At 41.0% G+C, this 17,047-nt stretch overlaps 1 pseudogene; it reads left to right on the top strand.

Annotated features, from left to right (window-relative positions):
* The first annotated feature begins 676 nt into the window (after positions 1-676).
* LOC112436988 (transmembrane protein 183-like) lies at positions 677-15,333 on the top strand (annotated as a pseudogene).
* The last annotated feature ends 1,714 nt before the right edge of the window (positions 15,334-17,047 follow it).

Genomic DNA, 17,047 nt, shown 5'->3' with positions numbered 1-17,047 from the left:
TTGCAGTGAGCTGAGATCACGCCACTGCACTCCAGCCTGGATGACAGAGCAAGACTCTATCTCAAAATAAATAAATGGATAAATAAATAAGAAGAAACATAAAAAATTGAGGAAACATTTCTTTCTAAAAATTAGGAAATGGCTTTCTTCTACAAATACTGATATAAAACAGTTTAAAATGGATTACTTCCTTGATTGTTCACTGGAAATTAATGTTACTAAGAGTTAAAATTATGATTAATGTATATAATTAAAACATGATACATATATGTTTACTATATGTGAAACGGGTGGAGTTCCCTTATCACCTTCACAGGGTATGTGACAGGGGTGTGGCTTGCCTCTTCAGGGCCCTACTTCTCAAACCCTATGGGAGCATGCAGACGGGTGGGTCATGGAGAGCATTTTTGGGCTCTGACCCACAGCAGAGTCTAGGGTTGAGGGTTTGCAGCTCCTGAAGCCCCAGCGGGAGTGTGTTACAGTATGTTCTTTCAGCTTTGCCATCTGCTGGTGGCTTGTGTTAATCAGCTCAATTAGACCCTTTGCCCTATCACAAGGACAAAGGGCTTTCTGTATCCTGGGTTCTTGTCCTAGTGTACTGGAAAAATCGGATCACATGTGGACTTGGAGAATGAGTGCAAGGTTTTATTGAGTGGTGGAAGTAGCTCTCAGTGAGATGGATGGGGAGCAAGAAAAAGGATGGAGTGGGAAAGTGGTCTTCCCCTGGACTTGGGCCATCCAGCAGCTAGACTTTCCTCCAACCGCCCTGGCCGAATTCCTCTTGGTGTCATGTTGTTCTGCCTTCAATGGCCTGCTGGTGTCTGCTGGTGTCTGTCTTCTGCTTCTCTCAATGTCCAGCTGCTTGTGTGTGTGCCTGCTGGGGTCTCAGGTTTTTATGGGCACAGGATGGGGGGGGGTGTGGTGGGCCAAAAGGCAACATTTTGGGTGTGAAAACGGAATCATCTGTCCTCATTTAGGTCCGTGGGCATGGGCTCGAGGATGGAGCCCTCATCAGTGACCCCCCCCTTCTCTACCCAGCACTTCCCTGCCCCCCTTCCCATATCATATGCCTATATACAATACATATTATATATAATATACATAATATATACATATAGTACATATGTGTACTATATGTATGTACTATACAGAATATATAGTACATTTATAGTACATATATGGACAGAAATATACTATCAGTATATTTCTATCAGTAGTACTACTGATAAAGTACTACTATCAGTAGTACTACTGATAAAGGCAGGAGACAAATTCCTAGGCAGATAGGGAAGAGTCCCTAGGCTAAAACCTCACTTTCAAGCCTAAAATAGCCTGAAGGCTGAAAGACTGGAGTGCTGGTCTGGGATGAAACCTGTGACCCAGAGGGAGAATTTCTGCCCCTGTTTGCCCACGCTTTCCCAATGGATTCTTTCTGAATAATGCCTTTTAACCCATCGAATGCTGCCTTTTCTGATACTACCTATGGCTTGCCTGGGCATGCCTGCATGTGCACTGGGGGATTGGGGGGCCACAAGCAATTCATGCCTTATTCAGGGGAGGAGCCTGGCCTCATAAGCTCATGTGCGGTGGCCCTGGTTTTCAATTGTGAGGGAGAAACCTGGTTGGAGATCCCCTCTGTTTGCTAAGAGCTTTCCTTTCGCTTAATAAATTCTTCCCTCCTCACCCTTCAATGTGACCACGTGCCTAATTTTTCCTGGTCATGAGACAAGAACTCTGATTTAGCTGAACTAGGGAGCAAAAATTCTGCATCATTTTGGCCTATACGGGGGTTTGTCAGAAGGGTGAGTAAAACACTGCCCCCAAAATATCTTTCACTTTCGTTTCTGAGCTTTCTCATCTTCAGACTTCTTCTGAAGGCAGGGAAAACTGCCCCCTCCCTGTCACTTTCAGGGGTTGGGAATGTCAGCCTTGGTCCAATCCAGTCTTTTCTGTGGCATTTTCCTACTTTTTTTCAGAATTAAAATAGCACCTATCTTTTCTTTTATAATATTGGGGGTGTTCCACCCCCACTCCAATGGCCACAGGCATGTGCTTGTGACAGACAGGCAAGCAGTAGCTCCCCACCACCCCTTTCCCTCCTAGCTGGGGCACATGGCCATGTCTGCTGCATACACATGCTGTGTTCAGTGGCCATGCAGTGCAGGACTGAGCCACAGCCACTTCCCGGGCCCCAGGGCAGTCTTGGGGGCCCAAGGCCCTTCATGGCTAGCTGGCCGTGTTTCCCACCACGTGCCCACGGAGTCTTCCCCTCCCCCAGCTGAGGGGTCCAGCTTGTTCTGAGCCTGAGGGAAGAAACAGGAATTAAAAGTTTCTTTCCCTGTTGGAGAAACTCATTTGCATCAGAATAAGAGGTTTCTTCCTCAACAATCTTCTCCAGCTCTACCCTTAAGCTGTTCTTTTTCCTTTTCTCCGTCAGGTCAGGAGTTAATGGGTTGGTTTGAAAGTAGTTGAGGTTTTTGCCTTTACTTAGCATGGCGGTGACCACAATTGCTTTTGCACCAACCTAATAACACAGCTGTGCAATACAGGGGGCTTCTCCATGCCAGAGTTTTTTTTTTTTCTTGAAAGGTGTTTTAATAGGCCAGGACCCCAATTCACAAGACACTCTTTTCTATCCCTTGTTGGAGGAGGACCCAATTCCACAGCTTCACCCATGACTTAATGAATCCTTGAACCCCACTGAGACACATTCTTGTCCCAAACTCAATTCCAAACTTTGGATTGAAACTCTAGGAAAGAAAACTGGATCTGAGGCAGATGACAATGGAAGTTAAGAGACATAGCACAGGTAAGCATGACTAATTCCTGCCGATTAAGCCAAGCCTCCCATTTCATGGATAGTGGTCGTGCTAGTATCTATGGCATGCATGAGGTCTAGGGAACTTGAAAGCTACTGACAGCAAGGGGAAAGGCAGTGTGTGGGTAAGGGTGGATAATCCTACCCTCTAACCCACCTGTTAACATGGGTGAAAAGTCACATTGACACCCATGGGCAGCACCCTGTCATTGTCTTCAGGACTCCAGGATACAAGGAAAGAATAAAGAAAAGGGATGCCTCTCTTGCCTCTCCCTCACATACCCTGGGTATTTGCTGGGAAGAGAAGGGAACTAGGCATGCCTTGCTCCCCTCTTTCTAGATGAGTAGCCATTCATCTTCAGTCTTTACCCCTTTCAAAAGCACATCCTGAACCCTTGGGACTCCTTTGAAAAAAAATGCCTTTTTTATTACCTTTTTCCACCTCTGTCCTCTCTTCACAGATGGGTAATTGTGTCCCTGTGCTACAGCACACTCCCCTTGGATGCATCCTCCAAACTGGGAAAAATTAATATCCCAAACCTTAAACTGGTTGCCTTAGAATTGAACTCAGAGGAAGGGAACCTAGAAGGATGACATGCTGGAAAAAGGGCAAAAGTTTCATCATTCAGATGTTGGCCTCTCTCTGTCTGTACAAACTGGTAAAAGGAATGATAAGGATCACTGTTTATATTCTCTGTAAAGTTTTGATTAATGAAAAAGGATTTGTGAGGTTAGTCTTAAGCTGTAGCCAATCTGATGTGATTTGCATGTCTTTCTGTGTGATTCTGTCAGGAAGAGGGGTACCATATGATAGGATGTAGGCCTAGGACCCCATAAGCCTGCTGTTCAAGTCAGCCTGGCAAACTGGTCAGTAACAAACTTTGCTGCAGGCCTCCATCTTGTTTTACATCCTTGGGAGTGTGACCTGTAACCACGTGGCAGTACTTTCTTTTAGTCTCCGCCATTTTACAATGGCAACCTGGGTTCAATCCTGGCTTGAGAAATGAGTACTTTTGGGTTGATATCTGTGTGTAACTTTTGCCATTTGCTGATTCTCTTCCTTTCCATGAACAACTTCCAGCTTCCTTTCTTAAATCTTTCTTTCTCTGAGTTACCTTTAAAGGTCCTAGATTTTGTAAAAACTGCTTACTACCCCTTTGAAAATACTTCATACACTTGTGGTTAAGTCATAACCTTAATTGAAGCTTGTTGGTTTCACCTGTGAGTTACTTTTGGTAAAGTTCAAATGCCAAAAATATTGGCAGCTTGGCATGGCTAAAGTCAGCTTACAAGGAATTTAAAAGGACTTTCTTTTTATTTTTTTCTTTTTCTTTTTCTTTCTTTTTTTTTTTTTTTGAGACAGAGTCTCGCTCTGTTGCCCAGGTTGGAGTGCAGTGGTGCAGTCTCTGCTCACTGCAAGCTCTGCCTCCCAGGTTCACGCCATTCTCCTGCCTCAGCCTCCCGAGCAGCTGGGACTACAAGTGCCTGCCACTGCGCCCGGCTAATTTTGTTTTGTATTTTTAATAGAGACAGGGTTTCACCATGTTAGCCAGGATGGTCTCGATCTCCTGACCTCGTAATCCACCTGCCTCGGCCTCCCAAAGTGTTGGGATTACAGGCGTGAGCCACTGCGCCCAGCCAAGGACTTTCTTAAGGAATGCTCTACTTAATTAAAAGTGGATATCCAAGTTATAGGTATATTTAAAAGACCTTTATGTTCTCTCTTCTTGGATCTTGTTTTGCTGGAAAAAGTTTTTTTCTCAGTCGACTGAATTACTGTTCTCCCCATGTCTTGCAATTCTTAATGCATGCATGAGAGGCCCTAAGATAACTTCTGATGACCTGAGACTCCTTGAGAAAAACAGAAAAAGTGCCACAGATTCCATTTTGGGAGAAACATCTCTTTCCTTTATGGAACCCCAGGAATTAGAAATGGATCAATCTGTATCAAAATTTATTTTTTGTCTTCCAGCTATACCTGTGTATTGGGCCCTGTTTCTTAAAAGGCTCCACCCTGAGACCAATAATCCAATTAAGAAACTTGCAAATGAAAAATCTTACAAATACTGGATCTTCTTTTGTCTGTGTAGTTATATATGTATTATGTGTGTGATGTTTATATAAAAAAGCTCTAATTAATTGGACTAAAGAAAAAATAAGCACTTAGATTGAATATTTTTGAAGGAAAATTAAAAGCTATAATATTTTTTAGTTCATGTGACTTTAATCTTTGAGAAGTAAAAACAGTAAGTATTATTGGTAAAAAAATGCAAATATTTTTTTTTGTTGTTTTTTTTAAGATGGAGTCTCTCTTTGTCTCCAGGCTGGAATGCAGTGGCACAATCTTGGCTCACTGAAACCTCCGCCTCCCAAGTTCAAGGGATTCCCTGCCTCAGCCTCCCAAGTATCTGGGACTATAGGCACACCGCCACCATGCCCAGCTAATTTTTTGTATTTTAGTAGAGATGAGGTTTCACCATGTTGGCCAGGATGGTCTCGATCTCCTGACCTCGTGATCCACCCACCTCGGCCTCCCAAAGTGCTGGGATTACAGGCATGAGCCACCGCGCCTGGCCAAAAATGCAAATATTGTTAAAATGTAAATAGGTGGTCTAAGTTATGTAGGTCAGATAGTAAGTTTGCTAAATGTTTTAAGGTTATAAACTGCTTCTTTGGCTTTTGAGAACTATTCTACAACTTGCCTGCTTCACAATTGGTAAGGCCTGGGGATGTATGGAATTAACCACACCCTTAACTATGCTGGAAGGAGTCACACTTCATTGGCACCTAGTGCATAATTAAAACAACTTACCAGATTTTACATTAAAGTTAAAAATTGCTAAGAGTTATCATTATAACATGTAATTGAGACCACTGAAAATGGATTCACCTGCAAGGTGTGTAAGAACAGTAAAATGTGTTTTTAGTAAAAGATTATAAGAAGGCATGGAATGAAAATTTTTGCCTGAGGTTAAAGGATTGTTTTAAATTAGATAAGATAAAGCTAAAGGCTTAATCAAGTTGTGGAAGGTTTCTAAAAACTGATCTTGCAAAAGAAATGCTGTGTGTGAACATAGAATAGAATAAATTCAAAACGGTATTATATGTTTTTTATGTAAATTGAGCATTGAAATAAAAGAACAAGAAGGTTTCCTTAAGGTGCTCATCTGCTCTTTAGCAAAATTTGTAAAAGATTACAAAGGTTTATAAGAATCTCATCTCATGGTCAAACTGGTTAAGATTAGATAGAATTGTCTGTAAGGTTTTCCTAGAAAATTGGGGTTGACATTAAGAGTAAACTAATGTAAGGGTAAAATTTGGCTTTCTCTCCCTTGTACAAGATTTTCATGTAATAACAAAGGGAAATGAAAGATTTTTGTTTGTCTTGTGAATAAACTGCCAAGGAAAAGAAAGAGAAGACAGGAGATAAACTGGAAAGCTAAGTCTTTCCTCTTAATGAGTAAAGGTTTTTGCCTTGTTTTGAAATTATGAAACATCATTTTGGCAAAATAAATAATTTATGGTAATCTAGAGTTCTGTTTCATAATATCAAGTGCTTTGAACCTCTAACATATTTGACAGGTTGCCCAAAATCAAATTTCAGTTTCAAAATTATATTTCCTGACCCCCAGCTTTTGCATGCCACAGAGGGCCCCTATTGCATCCAAAAGAGAGGTAGATAGGATTATTTGACATATTTAAGTATGTGGGATTGCCAAAATGATGCTTCATCTTCATCAGGTTATATTTCAGTGAATAATATTAACGTATGTTCCAAAATTGTATGGGATTTCTAAAATTCTAATGTCTGATTATATGCTATCAATCATAATTAAGATTATTACAGTAAGTTATTATAAACCACAGAGATAACCAAATTTCTTTATCAATTGTGTTTTTAACTGTAAGTACCCTGGACATTTTGTTATTCACAGACAACTGTTGTCTTGTTTTGATCCTCTTCAAAAGATGGTTTTAATCAGCTATGGAACTTTGACAGGTGCTCTCAAATGCAAGTTTCTGATAACTTTGGAGATTGTGACATTTGAATGCTGGAAAAACGTATAGGACTCATGAAGAGTTAAAATGTTCATGAATATCAAGCAGAACAAGAGTTAATGGAATGGACTGAACTAATAGAAAGCTGAAGTAATCTTTTATTAACTGTTGCTTAAAACATTGCTGATCCTTGTTTTGTTTTTCAGAGTTAAAGAAACTTTTGTTTTGAGCTATTTACAGTCTTTAATAATTGAGTAAGTTATACTCCTGTGAACAAAATTTGGAGCATGTTTGTTTCTCTCTGCCTGGTTCCTCTAGAATTTGGAAACTATTTGTGAGTATTCTTAACTTATAGCAATATGGTTATTTGCATCAGTGCAATAAGAATCCATTTTCTTTTGCTGCAGGATGCAATTGGAGAAGCTGGTTGTTTTACCAAGGCTTTGACTGGAAGGGTATGCTTTCCTTTAAGGAATCAAGCTCAACTTGCAGAGCTGATAAAAGCCCCTTGGGAAAACTGGCTTCATACCTTGTCTACACAGTCCCTGTATAGGGTTCCTACCCTGTATGGGGAGTAAAGAATGTCACTTTCTAACAGGCCCAGGAACCCCATGTCCTTGGGACCTCAAGAAGAAAGGAATTTACCCAACTCGTAGGTATTTGGGGTACAAACACATGGCTAGGCTCAACTTTAAAAGGTGTTATCTGAGATTCCTTGTGGAACAGAGTTCCTTCAAATCCAGTTTGAAAAGCCTATGTAAAAATAATTATTTTTATTGCACTTTATGCAAATAAGCAGGCCAAATATAAGACTAAAGTTTATTTTGCAAACAACTCAGTCCTATCATGATTTGTTTTTAACAAAAATGAGGACTGGAGAGAGAGAAATTATGTCTCAAACCTTATCATACATCTGTCATTAAATTCTAGACCAATTAGTTGTTTTAAAGTTTTTTTGCCTACATTTTAGACTAACCCTGTTTATTCCTGTGAATCAACTAGTGATCTCCTCCTGCAGCTCAGAAGAAAAAAAAGGGATGGATAATGTAAAAATCTGAATCAATATTCCAGTTCTGGGCAATTATCCTGCAAATCCTGCCAGGTGATAGGAGTAAATAGGGTGCCCGTAACCTGGAGGTTTCTTTTTGGGAAAATAAGACCAAGACAGCTAACAAAAGCCAAACCCCATGCACCCAAATCTTAGCAGGTAACTATAGCCACCTGTTTTCTGGACATGCTGGGAGCCTCGGGATTTTTCAGCTGCCTTTACCCCCCAACCTTTTGTCTCATTTTGATACAAGTCTTCTAATAACCCAGTTTGTCTCTTCTCGTCTTCAGACCATCAAACTCCAAAGTTCATGCAACCAGAGCCACAGATGATGGCCCATTTTTTACTGGAGATCCTTAGACAAGCTTCTGAGGGAAATCTGACTGCCATCTTCTCAAAACAGCACTCCCTGTCAGCAGGAAGCAGTTAAGATAGATCTTTGGGCCAGGCATGGTGGCTCACACCTGTAATCCCAGCACTTTGGGAGGCCGAGGCGGGCAGATCACGAGGCCAGGGGATCGAGACCATCCTGGCTAACACAGTGAAACCCCATCTCTACTAAAAAAATACAAAAAATTAGCCAGGTGTGGTGGCGAGCATCTGTAGTCCCAGCTACTCGGGAGGCTGAGGCAGGAGAATGGTGTGAATCCAGGAGGCAGAGCTTGCAGTGAGCCGAGATCGCACCTGCACTTCAGCCTGGGCAACAGAGCGAGATTCCATCTCAAAAAAAAAAAAAAAAAAAGACAGGTTGATCTTCATTCCTGTTCTAAGGGCAGTTAGTTGTACCTCTATAGAGAGTGGAATGATTGATAGAAGCAGAAGGCAGACAAATGTCTAGGCAGACAGGGAAGGGCCCCTGGCCTAAAACCTCACCTTCAAGTCTAAAACAGCCTGAAGGCTGAAAGACTGGAGTGCTAGTCCCAGATGAAACCTGTGACCAAGAGGGAGAACTTCTGCCCCTGTTTGCCCACCCCTTCCCAATTGATTCTTTCTGAATAATGCCTTTTCACCCATCGAATGCTGCCTTTTCCAATACTACCTATTTCCAATGCTACCTATTTCCAATACTACCAGGCTTGCCTGGGCATGTCCACATGTGCATTGGGGGATGGGGTGGGGCCACCAAGAATTCATGCCTTATTCAGGGGAGGAGCCTGGCCTCATAAGCTCATGTGTGGTGGTCCTGGTATTCAATTGTGAGGGAGAAACCTGCTTGGAGAATCCCTCTCTTTGCTGAGAGCTTTCCTTTCACTTAATAAATTCCTCCCTCCTCACCCTTCAATGTGCTCACATACCTAATTTTTCCTGGTTGTGAGACAAGAACCTGGATTTAGTTGAACTAAGGAGCAAAAATCCTGCATCACTACATATATGTAATATGTAATATGTATGTACGTATGTTGTACATATATTACATATATGTAACTAAAAACAAGAGAAATAATTCTGTATGCAAAGTGTATAAGAAAAGCAAGTTATGTTTTTGGTCAGCAAGTTTATAAGAAAGGCATGAAAATGTGGTTTTTGTTAAAAAATGTCATTTTGTCTAGTTAGGTTATTTAAAGTTTGTTTCAAAATGAAGGCAGAAAGAAATAGTATAGAAAAAATGGAGTGAATGTTAAAAGTTTTAAAAAAGAAAGAACAACAGTAAAAGAATTTTTTGTGATTAAACTAGATTAAATGAATTTATTATAAGGATTGAAATTTAGTACTTAGTATTAAAAGTACATCTAATATAAAACTATAATTTAGTTTTCTCTTTTAAAAAAATTTTCATGTAGTACTGAGATATAGTAAAATATTTTTGTCTTTTTGAGTAAACTTCAAAAGAGAAAGAGAGAGAGAGAAACCAATTTTGTGTGTCTTACGTTGCCTTTGTTAGGTCTTTGGTAAAATGAGTCTCCTCTCTATCAAAGATCAAAATCAACAGATTTTTGCTTATTAAAATCTTTTTCTTTTTTTGTTTTGAGACAGAGTTTTGCTCCCGTCTCCCAGGCTGGAGAGCAACGGGACAATCTCAGCCCACTGCAATCTCTGCCTCCTGGGTTCAAGCGATTCTCCTGCCTCAGCCTCCTGGGTAGCTTAGATTACAGGCATCCGCCACCATGCCCAGCTAATTTTTGTACTTTTAGTAGAGACGAGGTTTCACCAAATTGGCCAAGCTGGTCTCGAACTCCTGACCTCAGGCAATCCCACCTGCCTCGGCCTCCCAAAGTGCTGGGATTACACGTTTGAGTCACTGCACCCAGCCAAAATCTTTTTATTATTACTTTGGCTAAATTAGTGACTGTTATTTTACAGTGACTTATGATCTTTTTTGATCAAGCCTTCTAAACCTTTGACATATTTGACAGGCTTCTCAAAATCAAATTTCAAAATCAAAATTAAGTCTTTTTAACCTCAAACTAACTTTGAGATATTCCAGAGGGCCCTTGAAGCATACCAAAGGAAAATAATAAACAGGCTTATTGGATATGTTAAATTATATAAGAAGTATTATCATGTAAGACGTGGTGTTTAATCTTTTTTGGAGTTATATTCGTATAGATATGTCATTAATATGTTTTCCAAAATTGTATGAGCTTCCTAAAATTCTGATAGGTCCTGGTATGTTATCAGTCATAATTATAATTATTATGTTAAATTATTGTAGGTGACAGAAATAACCAGATTTCCTTGTCAACTGTGTCTTTAACCATGACCATTTTAAGTCTTGTTGTCCACAGTTAATTGTTTAATTCTGATACTTTTTCCTGAATGTTCTTTAAAAGCAATTGTAATCCTAAAGTGTTATATCTTCAAAGAGGTTCATGGAAAAGATGGTGTTTACAGTTTGGATATTTGTCCCCTCCAAATCTCATGTTGAAATTTGATCACCAATTTTGGAGATGGGGCCTAATGAGAGGTGTTTGGGTAAAAGGGGCAGACCCCTTGTGAATGGCTTGGTGCCATTTGTGTGGTAACAAATGAGTTCTTGATCTATTAGTTTACATGACAGCTGGTTGTTTAAAAGAGCATGGCATCCTTCCCCTGTCTCTCTCTTTCTTCCTCTCTTGCCATGTGACATGCCAGCTACCCTTCTCCTTCTGCCATGATTGGAAGCTTCTTGGGGTTCTTACTGGGGCAAATGCCAGTGCCATGCTTCTTGTACAGCCTCCAGAACCCTGAGCCAAATAAACCCCTTCCTAAATTACCCAGCCTCAGGTATTCTTTCACAGCAATGCAAAATGGACTGAGAAGGATGGAAAGACTCTGATGAGTACAGGCTTCTGATAGCCTTAAATTCATATCACTGGACTGTGTAAGAATCCCCCAGACCTCTAATGAAAAGATTTACTGGTTTGTAAAACTGCTAAGCAGGACAAGAATTAATTAAATACCAAGAAAGTACAAGTAAGCCAGTACTGAAATTGTTAAGATATGCAATTTAAAGGAAATCCATGATCCAAGTCAAATTACATATGATAGCACATTGCTATCATACTGTAGTAAACAGTGCTATGTGCCTGAATTAAAGAAATAAAATTGGTATTTAAAAGGCTATAAATGGCTGGGTGTAGTGGCTCACGCCTGTAATCCCAGCCACTTTGGGAGGCCGAGGCAGCAGATCACCAGAGGTCAGGAGTTCGAGACCAGCCCGGCCAACTTGGTGAAACCCTGTCTCTACCAAAAAATAAAAAAATTAGTTGGGTGTGGTGGCACACACCTGTAATCCCAGTTACTTGGGAGGCTGAGGCAGGAGAATCGCTTGAACTCAGGAAGAAGAGGTTGCAGTGAGCTGAGATCGTGCCACTGTACTCCAGCCTGGGCGACGGAGTGAGACCCTGCCTCAAAAAATATAATAAAAATAAAAGACTATAAATCCAATTTTAAGCATGGACTCATGGAGAGCCTGGGTGGCTGCCTGGTCCTTCCTGAGTCCTTGATGCTTTCATTTTTAAAAGCTCTGCACTCCATGGCTCATCATGGAAGAGATAAAATAATCCAAATAATGAAAAAAATATACATTGGTGTGGTGACTGTTCTAAAATTGCTAATATGGTTTATGACCAATGTTTGGTTTATCAAATTTAGAATCCTGAGAAGACAATCAAAACTTTAGGTATGGGCCATTGGACATTTATAGTGGTCTTCTTTCTCTTTCTTTTCCTTCCTTCCTTCCTTCCTTCCTTCCTTCCTTCCTTCCTTCCTTCCTTCTTTCCTTCCTTCCTACCTCCCTTCCTCCCTCCCTTCCTCCCTTCCTCCCTCCCTTCCTCCCTTCCTCCCTCCCTTTCTCCCTCTCTTTCTCTCTCTCTTTCTCTCTTTCTTTCGTCTGTCTTGCTCTGTCATCCAGGTTGAAGTGCAGTGGTCTCAGCTCACTGCAACCACCGCCTTCCAGGTTCAAATTATTTTCATGCCTCAGCCCTCTGGGTAGCTGGAACTATAGGCGTGTACCACCACACCTGGATAATTTTGGTATTTTTAGTAGAGACGGGGTTTCGTGATGTTGGCCAGGCTGGTCTTGAACTCCTGTTCTCAAGTGATCTGCCCACTGTGGCCTCCCAAAGTGCTGGGATTACAGTCATGAGCCACTGCGCCTGCCCTCAGTTGCCATTTTCAGTGCATGTTTTCTGGTTTAGAAGTTTTCCCATGCAGGAAGCCAATTCTATAACAGTAGCTAAAAGGTTATTAGAAAATGTGTTTTCCTCATGGGGGATTCCTGAAGAGATCTCTAGGGATAAAGGTACTTGTTTCACTGGAGAAGTTGGAAAACAGTTAAATAAAGTATTACAGATTTAATAGCCTTAGGTGAAGCTAACTGAATTGACTGGATTGCCTTGATATTGCAGATTGATAAAAGGTATTGCAGATTAATAAAAGCCAGATGCACTTACAGTGGAGAATGTAAGTTGACCCCCTTATAAAAGGATCCTAAACTCGGATATGACTAAATGTTGCAAGGCTTTGATGCATTATGTCAAAGTGTATTTTCACCAGGTAAAGGAAGCTTTGCAGAATGCACTGACCAAGAGCACTCAAATCCTTCATGATCTAGAACCCAGAGATTTGGTCTTCTGGAAATGGTATCAGAAAAAGACTGCCTTTGCCACTCAATCTGCAGCCAAACTTTGGGACTTTGATACTTGAATCCATATCTCACAAATTAAAAAGGGCCCCCCCAAACTCTTGGAACTGTATACCCATTAGAAACTTTAAGGTAAAGCTAACCAGGGAAGTTTCTCCCCAGAAGCAGATGGTATCCTAGACTTAAGCAGCTTCCCCAAGATCACAAATCAAAATTTCTCTGCCATCATGAAACTCTTATTTTTCTTAATCTTTCCTTACGTATGCCTACCTCTTGAACTTGGCAGGATAATGTTGTAATTAGAATTTCACAATGAGTAGATTTTATGGGTAAATTCATGGAGTGTTGAATCTGTCATGCCAAACCCAGATCTTTACATGACCTAAGGGATCCTTTAGTTAACCTGGTGGGTAATGTTAGCAACATTCCTAACATAACTGTTGTTCAAATTGTACTAGTAGTAAGACTTCTAACCCGACTTGCTCTCACTCCCTGTTTTAATTTAATCCAATAATGGGATACAAGAACAATGACCAATGAGTATATCACGAGACAGGTTTGCACCAATGCCCAAATGGAGTTTCTTGCAAACTGACTTATGTGTCAGGATATGATAGCACTCTTTCAACCCGTAATTCTGCCTCAGGCCCTTGGTTTGAAATTGCTAATTTCACCATTCCAGGTAATGTATCCATGAACAATAGAACTGGAAAAGGGGCCTTATGTCTATCCGTGGGGTATACTTTTATTTGTGGAGGATTTTGCAGCCAACTTTACACATGGGCAACCTTATGCCTTTGATGGATTGAGCATGAAGGGCCAATGTTAGATTTATTTTCCATGGCTTGGAGTAAATATAAATGAGGCAATAATTTGAAATGTTTTCCTGACTGGGTGTGTTGGCTCACATCTGTAATCCCAACACTTTGTGAGGCTGAGGTGGGAGGATCATTTGAGCCTAGGGGTTTGAGACCAGCCTAGTGAGACCTTGTCTCTACAAAAATATTTTAAAATTTTAGCTGGGCATGGTGGTACATGTCTGTACTCCCAGCCACTTGGGAGACTGAGGTAGGGAGAATTGCTTGAGCCTGGGAGGTTGAGCAAGACCCTGTCTCAAAGAAGGAAAGAAAGAAAGAAAAAGAAAGAAAGAAAGAAGGAAGGAAGGAAGGAAGGAAGGAAGGAAGGAAGGAAGGAAGGAAATTCCTTATAATCATCTCTATAGCAGATTCTATTGCAAAGGCTATGGTTGCATAACAGACTTTAAATTCTCTTGCTAAAGTTGTACTAGATAATAGAATTGCTCTAGATTCCCTACTGGCTGAATAGGGAGAAATCGTGCAGTTGCTGACACGTTTTGCACATGGATGAATATGCTGGGTATTATAGAGACTCATTTGCAGAGGATTAATGAACAGGCTGCTTGGTTAAAATAGGTACACTCTTCGTCTGGTTTATTCTTTGATTTATTTGATTTTTGTTTGTTTAGTTCATAGGGACCCTAGCTAAGGGGCATCTGCAAACTGTTGGTATTATCCTCCCGATGACAGTGGTCACCTTGGTGCGCTGTATTCTCTCAAAAGTTTTAAATGTTTGCTAACATGCAGCCATTTGTAGAATGTCAAATTGTTACTCTTTGGCTAGAATGACAAAACTCAAAGAAATGCATGATCATGAGGATACCATAACCTATGAATGACATGCTGAGACGAGAAACCGAAATGATGGTAATTGAAAGTGGTGCTCTAAAGCCTTAGATTTTGGTCACACTCTGACCTAGGAGAGAACCCGAGCAAAAGAAGGGAATTGTTAAATAAATGTATTGTTTTGCACTGAGCTCCTGTCACTTGCACAGCTAGTTTTTGGACCAGGTTGTACCGAAGGCATTCCCCTCTGGATGCTTCCTGCCTTTGCACCTGCCACCAGAGTCAGTGGAGAAACTACACTGTCTCCAAGCTTGTGTGATCTGATCTCTGTAGCATATGTATGAGCCATTTGCTGCTCGAGTCTCTGAGAATCCAATCATTCCAGAAAACACTTCCAGTTGGGAACAGACAGGAACCAATTTAAGAATTCAACTTCAAGTTCAAGAAACAGTCCCCTAGGTCACAGAGCAACTGTATGGGGGGATTGCAGCCTCCTTTTCAGCATGAACATGTTCATACCAACACAGACCAGGACTGCTGCCCACTGCAGGTCACCATTCTCAATTTCATTTTTATTCCAATTGCCATGAGAATAATATTTACCCTGTTTACTATCAGTGTGAGCAAGGACAGGCAGCATCATCAAGACTGGTATTCCAAGGTTCTCCTGTTCAAAGTGGTGGGAAACTGCACTGGACCCAGTGCACAGCGTTCAACTCTTTGGTGGGATCCTCAGTAGCCATTCTCTCTGAGACCATAGTTACTGCTTTCCATCCCTTGGGGGCAGCCCTGAGTCTAGTCCAGTAGTAATCAGATTCCAGCTTGGAAGGGGCGGCTGGATTGTGTATCTGGTTAGTAGTGCACATGCTCTTCAGGTTCCTGGGGCTCCCATTAGAGGACGGAGAAGTGTTGAATCACGAGGAACAACAACTATGGTTTATAAACATATTTTAGTGTAAAAATTTGCATTTGAATGGAGCGGCCCTGTTTTCTGTATCAAAAACCATTTGGTGTTATTGAGTTTGTTGTTCTTTATTCTTTTATCTCAGTGAAAACTGTTGATCTTGTTCTAGGAAAAAATTAAACTCTTTAAGTTCTCCCCCTAAAAATTTTCTTTTAACAAATAAAATACTAATATCTAGGTCTTATTGTTACAGGAAAGGGGTCCTCACTTAGACCCTAAGAGAGGGTTCTTGGATCTTGCATAAGAAATAATTCAGGGCAAGCCCATAGCATAAAGTGAAAGCAAGTTTATTAAGAAAGTAAAGGAATAAGGCCGGGCGCAGTGGCTCATGCCTGTAATCCCAGCAATTTGGGAGGCCCAGGTGGGCGGATCACCTGAGATCAGGAGTTCGAGACCAGGCTGACCAAAACGGAGACACCCCATCTCTACTAAAAATACAAAATTAGCCAGGCGTGGTGGAACATGCCTGTAATCCCAGCTACTCGGAAGGCTGAGGCAGGAGAATCACTTGAACCTGGGAGGCGGAGGTTGTGGTGAGCCGAGATCGCGCCATTGCACTCCAGCCTGGGCAAAAAGAGCGAAACTCCATCTTAAATAAAAAAAGTAAAGGAATAAAAGAATGGCTACTCCTTAGACAGAGCAGCCCTGAGGGCTGCTGGTTGCCCATTTTTATGGTTATTTCTTGATTATATGCTAAACAAGGGATGGATTATTCATGCCTCCCCTTTTAGACCATATAGGGTAGCTTCCTGACGGTGCGATGGCATTTGTACATTGTCATGGCATTGATGGAAATGTACCAGTGAGGACAACCAGAGGTCACTGTCATTGCCATCTTAGTTTTGCTGGGTTTTGGCCTGATTCTTTTCTGCAAACTGTTTTATCAGCAAGGTCTTTATGACCTGTATCGTGTGCTGACCTCCTACCTCTTTCTGTGACTTAGAATGTCTAACAGTCTGGGAATGTAGCCCCATAGGGTTTTAGCTTCATTTTACCCAGTCCCTACTCAAGATGGAGTTCCTCTGGTTCAAATGCCTCTGACATTATGTCTCAAAGGAGGAAGTCTGAATCCCGCAGGTTGAAGACAGCAAAGAATTGACTGATACTAGATACAAATACCAGTAGATTTAACTATTGTTTTTATTAGAATTGTGATTGTTTTTGTTAGTGCTCTGGATTCAAAATTTTGTAGGTTTTCAGAAGTCTGCCCTTAACCAATTTCCACCATAGACTCTGTTATTTTAGTGCACTATCTTGCAATATGTGAGTTTTGTAGGATTGCATATAAGATGTTACACCAGAAATAACCTGTACTTGTTTATGTGTCTGTCCTGGAACAGTACATCTGAGACTTTACTACTTATATGAATCATCTGGAGTTATTTCTAAAATGTAGATTTTGATTCCGTAGGTCTGGGGTGGGGCCTGAGATTGTGCACTTCTAAAAAGCTTCCAATCAATGTCCATGCTGCTCATCTAAGGACTACATTTGAACAGCAGAGTCTTGGAA

The sequence above is a fragment of the Pan paniscus genome, chromosome 15 (assembly GCF_029289425.2).
Source record: "Pan paniscus chromosome 15, NHGRI_mPanPan1-v2.0_pri, whole genome shotgun sequence".
NCBI classification, from domain to species: domain Eukaryota; kingdom Metazoa; phylum Chordata; class Mammalia; order Primates; family Hominidae; genus Pan; species Pan paniscus.
Note: the sequence above shows the minus strand (reverse complement) of the source record. Positions and strands in the feature narration are given on the sequence as shown.